Source organism: Cucumis sativus, chromosome 7 (genome assembly GCF_000004075.3).
Source record: "Cucumis sativus cultivar 9930 chromosome 7, Cucumber_9930_V3, whole genome shotgun sequence".
NCBI lineage: Eukaryota > Viridiplantae > Streptophyta > Magnoliopsida > Cucurbitales > Cucurbitaceae > Cucumis > Cucumis sativus.
In genome coordinates, this window is record NC_026661.2 from 8835835 (window position 1) to 8841964 (window position 6130).

Genomic DNA, 6130 nt, shown 5'->3' on the forward strand with positions numbered 1-6130 from the left:
GTATTCCTCTTTTTGTTGTTGATCTTTGAAGAACCAAATCAGGTTAACGAGTTGTTTGATAAAAGCTAATTTTCTTCTTTATTTCTGCAGTACTTTTGGGTTGTCATTTCAATCGTCTTCTTTGTTGTTGCTACATTATTTACTTTACGAAAACTTTGTAGTAATTTTTAATTTTCCACATTTAGATTGCAGTCTGTTTAGTTTGATTTTAAATAATATGTACTAATTTTGCAGATTCTAGATTTAATCTTCCTCATGTTGTAAAGTATATTTTGGTCTTAGATAGCCAGCCAAGCTAAGCTAAGCGATTGTGTAGATGGAAGCGATCGTTGAAAGTTGAAGATTGTGAAGGCGTTTAAGATTTCTTATTTAAGTCTTGTATTAGGATCTAGTTTCATGTATTATTGTAGAATGTATATACAAACGCAATATTAAGATTTCATTTTCTGTATACAAATGTAAAAGAAAAATATTCTAGTTTCTAAAATAATATTAATTTTATTGATTTGTTGGAGTGAGCAAAAAATATTTATTTACACGAATCTAATGTCAGTTTATAAAAAATAGACAACAATGCAACAATTAAATAAAAAAATAAATTTTGTAAAAATAGATCCAAAAACAAGATTTTAATGTCAGTTTAAAAACGACATAAAAGGCAAACCGACACTAAAGGTCAACAATAACACCATAAAAATTGTCAGTTTAAAACTGACATCAATGGTCATTAATGTCGCTTTTAAACCGACATTAATGATGTCTTTGATGTTGTTTTTAAATCGATATCAAAGTAAAAACGACATTAAAGGCCTTTAATAAGACTAGCATAGATGTCGGTTCCGAACCGACACCAAAGATCATTAATGTCGGTTTAAAACCGACATTAAATGGTAAATTTCTTCTAGTGTCAGATTTCTCTGAAAGCTGATAATTCTCCCTTTCGTCGACTCAAACTCAGACCTCCTTTACTCAAATTTATCCGGTAGCCCTACTCTAGAAACTAGAATCAATTTGTGAACTATTAAGAGTAATTTCAACCAAAACGCACAAGTATGATAGGAGAAATGTCATTCTAAAGTTTCCTATTTATATTGAGTGTTACATGAGCCTTTATTGACACGACCTACTTGCCGAAATTTAACTTAAGTATGTAGAGAACACTTGTAAAGTACCCATGGACTCCACCTCTTCATTATCTTGTCTAACCAAAACACGTAAGTGTGGAACATCAAGATAAACACCTAACTAACTTCAAACATGGTCGCAAGCACTCCTTCCTCGCGTGCAAGTCTACTCGCCCAAGATCATGTTGTCTAGCTTTCTCGCCTAGCATCTTAACGCTTAATAACCAAAATGACAAGCTTTCCTCGCCCTAAAAATCTTTCTCGCATAGCCTTGCTAACCTCTTTTGCTCTCAATCGCCTAGGGACACTCTTCACACCCAATAACCTCTACGGACAAGCCTTGTCGCCTAGCCAAACACACACTCAAGCTTAGCTACCTACCTTGTCCAAACGCCTAAATAACCACTTTAGAGGTTATATTTCCTTCTTTTGGCTGCCTACACATCACCCTATAACCTCTAAACGCTTTGTCCTTAAACCTTTGACACTTAGTCAATTATTTTTACGGTTAAATTTGGGTCTTAAATCATGTATTAAAATAAACCAAATTTTAAACTACTCATAATTTTAATTTTTTAAGTGAATACTATTTTTTAATAAAATTTTAGTTTTTGTTTAATGATAAATAAAACTTTAGAGATCACCGGATTCTTTTTATAGTTGTATCCACAAAATAGGAGAGATTTCATTTTTTTTTAAAAAAAAATCAACTTTAAACGTGTATATGCACAAAAATATGGAAGATTTTTTCTTCCTTCTTTTAGGGTGAATTTTAGATTTTAAGGATAAAATCTATTTTTTAAAAAAGAAATTTTACTTTGAAAAGTAGGTGAGATTTTAAATTTTTTTTAAAGGTGAAATTAGGTAAAATATCCCTATAATCATTCACTAAAAGGGGCAGATGATGTTTCTCCCACAGCCCCTTTATAAATATATACACACATACACACACATATAGAAAATGGGGAATTTTCAAAAAGAGTAAACAATTTACCCTCAATAAAATATTTACATTTTCATACAAATTTTTGTATTTCATAGAAAAGAAACTGTAATTGATTTTATTTTTGTCTTTCAATAGTTTATTTTTATATAGTTTAAATAATTTGTTTTTTTATTGTTTTTTATTGTAATTGACATGATATTACAATGATTTTATCAACAGAAAAAAAAACTATTCAATTGGTCACTACAGAAGACAAAGAAATAAAAAGTGAATTTGAACTTCATTATAAGATTGGAGATTTCACAAATGATTCAATTTGAAATCAAAAAAGACATATTGACATATTACTTGAAAGTGTGTCATAGATTTAAGGCTTCACAATTTACCAAATCTTCATCATATTTACCATTTTTACGAACTGGGTGAAAGAAAAGTTAGAAAGGGTGTGCATTATATCATAACAACTACATGAAAGAGTGGAGGAGTGTAAACGGATTGAGTTGGGTTGGACGACATTCCTAACCCAACCCATATTTTTAGGTTGGTTGGATTGACAATATGAATAACCCAAATAGTATTTTTAACCAACCCAATCAAACCCTTAAATTATGGAATAAGTTGGGTTGGGTTGTCGAGTTGAGAAGAAGATGGCGAACGTCGGAGATTGTGAACACTAGAGATGAGAGATCCAAACGAGAGGGAGAGAGTGAGTCAGAGAGATAAGGAGTGATGAAGACTGAAGTTGAATGAAGTGAGGATGAGGAGTAAGTCTCTGAGCTACTTCTTTTCCATTTACTAAACTAATAATATAAATAAATAAATATATATATATATATATGTATGTATGTAAGACCTAGATCCAAAAGGTAAGTCCTATTGAAAAAGAGCCTTGTTGAAAAAAGGGAGTTCATTTGAGTATAAGTGTTATCGAGTTAGAGTAAGTTGACCACCATTAATCGCTTCCGACCAACCTCTGATGACTACTTTTTGACAATTGTAGTTGACCAAACTTCGAATGCTTGTTTTATGGCAATAGTCACAAGAAAATTATTGACCACCATTAATAGTCGTCGGCGAACCTGTGGTTACTGCTTTTCTGGCTACTATTTTTTAGCAACCTTCGACGGTCAACTTTCATCTACTGTTTTTTCACAACCATTGTTGATCGAACCCGACAATCTTTTTCTAACAACCATCGTCGATCAACTTCTGATGAACTTTTTTATGGCAACTATTTTTTTTTATCACTGGCAGTAACTTCCTTGTACCATTTTTCCCGTAATCGCTGCTGGTCAACCTCTGAATTCGTCGACCATTTTTCAGCGACTATTGCTAGACAACTTTTGTTTATTGTTGATCGACTAGCATTGTTGGCCAGCTTTCGTTGACCATTTTCGATGACCCATTACTGGTTAACTTTCCTCAACCATTGTCGGTAAACTTTTGTCGGCTGTTTTTTATGACTGTTACTGGCAAGTATCAATGTCCGTTGTTGGCCAACTATTGAGGACCGCTTTTTTTTTTTCAATTAACATAAAAATAGAAAAGGACAACATTGTCATCTACCTAATTATAGAAGCTACTTCTAAAGGAAAGTCAAAAATGGAAGAAAAAATTTTCTTCTCATTCAAGCTTTTATATATACTATAGATAGAAATCTAAAAGAGAGTATTGCAAATATAGTTATATATTGTAAATGTACATCTATCCATAACCTAGGTTATCAATTGTCATATAACTCTCATTCAATTCCATGTTGTAACATTCATCCTACTAAGATTCATATTGTAATTTGTACCATGACATGACATGTCTTATAAATAGAGGTATGTGATGTCTTTCTTAGATATACCACAATTGAGTTCAATTGCTTTCCATGTTTTCTCCCTCTCTATTATTCTCTTTTGTGTTGTTTCATTGTTATGACGTATTTTCTTTATTCTTATTTTATAGTATTAAAATCCATAACAAACATAATGGGTGTTTTTTTCTTTGAATTATCATTTATGTAAAATAAATTAATAAGGATAATTTAAGTTTGTCTTTAAAGTATAAAACAACGTCAGATAAATTTAAGATAATTTGTTGGTTTTTTTCCCCAAAAGTAGAACAAAATGCAAAATTATTTACACCGTATAGAACAATTTTGAAAAAAGAAAGAGCCCACAAGTCCATAACGTAAAATAACAAAAATACCTCGGAATTAATTGACCACAAACATACACAAAAAAAAGCTTCTAATTTAAACGATAGTATAATATAGTCTAAAATATCGTTTAGATATTGATACACAATCGTTTAGATGTTGGTAAGTGATCCGTTTGAATCTATTACTTATCTATTTAGGATAGATAGTGATAGTGATCTATATGAGATAGATGACTGATTGTTTAGATTTTGGAACACAGTCATTTAGTAAAAAAGAAGAAGAAAAATAAACAAGATGAAAGATGACGTACAAGGAAGAAATTATGGAACAAGAGATGAAGAAATCGCAAAGAAGAAGAAGTGAGAATATGAGGAAGATATGTCGGAATTCAATACTCATCCAAAAAAATTCGAAACCAACCACGAAATCATGGAACTTGTGAAAAAATAACAATGGCTTCATGAACTTTTATTTTATTTTTATATGGACGATAAATACTTTTGATTGTTGTTTTATATATATAAATTAACCAAATTTGTTCCGTGACGAAGTAGCCTAGTAATATTCTCCCTTAATCCGCTTTGGACTGTGCTTTTCTTTCCTTTTGTGTTTGAAATACTAAACTTTTCATATTTTTTTAAATTAAGCTGATTATTATTAAACAAAATTGTTAAACTTTTTGAGAATACGAAACGAGAAATTCTTTTACATTCCAACTCTTTAGATTCCTTTAAAGAATGTGTTTACTTCTTTATTTTATATTTCATTATTGAATTTACGTTAATTATTTACAATTAATTGAAAAAATTATGAGACAAAATTACACATGTTTTACTTTTCTCAACAATAGAAACATAAACTTGTAAAAATGAAAAACTGTAATGACTGTTCTTTACTACGAAATATATTGTCAAACAATAACCAAGATAAGAGATAATAACAAAACAACAAGAAGTAAACGAAAAAACACACGAGAATTGTGTCCGGGAAAGTTAATCCACTGAAATCAATGAGTCAAGCAATTATAAAGTTGTACTTATAAACACTCTTCCGCTCACAAAGACAATCGTAGAACTAATTCACTGGACACTTGGGAAACATTCTCTTTAATACTTAGGCTCCCCTTAAGTATGCTACTATTAGTGAATAACTACTCAAACTCCCCTAAATAATAGAAATTCTTGATTAATCATTCCTCTTTACTTGTGAACTCCCTTCACGAATAAACTTAGACTCCCCCTAAGTTGATGAGATCTCCCTTCTCGATAGAGCCAACTTTAGGATCTCCTAAAGCAATGTCATTAGATTGGTTTCAAATTAATCTTTAGCCAAGCATTCACACGAACAACAGCCACACGCACATAGGAATGAATCCTTTGAATATCGACTCTTCTTAGCCCAAATGGTAAAGAGAAATCAAGATATATGCAGCAACCCTGGCACAAAGACTTCCTTAAGCTTAAAAAGGACAACATAAACAAAGAGAAAAGCTTAGAAAAAATGGACATAATGGGTGTCCACGAGGGGTCATTATATCAACCTGTCTAATGTATGTCCCTAAAATTTTGAATACCAATAACTTGAGATGTTAAAGAAAATTGATTATTGTCTTTTAGAGCAAAGAGTACATAAAGAACACAAATAGAGAAGAAATAATAAAGATGAAAGAAATGATGCAACTTCAAGTGTTGGGAATGAATAAAATGGTAATTTTAATAGTAGAACGTGAGTTACAAAGTTTTTTTTGAATTCTACCCCTTCTTACATTCATTATATATATTATATGCATAATAGGGTTGAGTGAACCAGATCAGTATTTTTTTCCTCTAATTTAATCCAACCCAACCGTGATGATTATTCTAGTTTATTTTACTTAAGTGTTTAGAGTAACTGCTTTTATTGAAATAATGT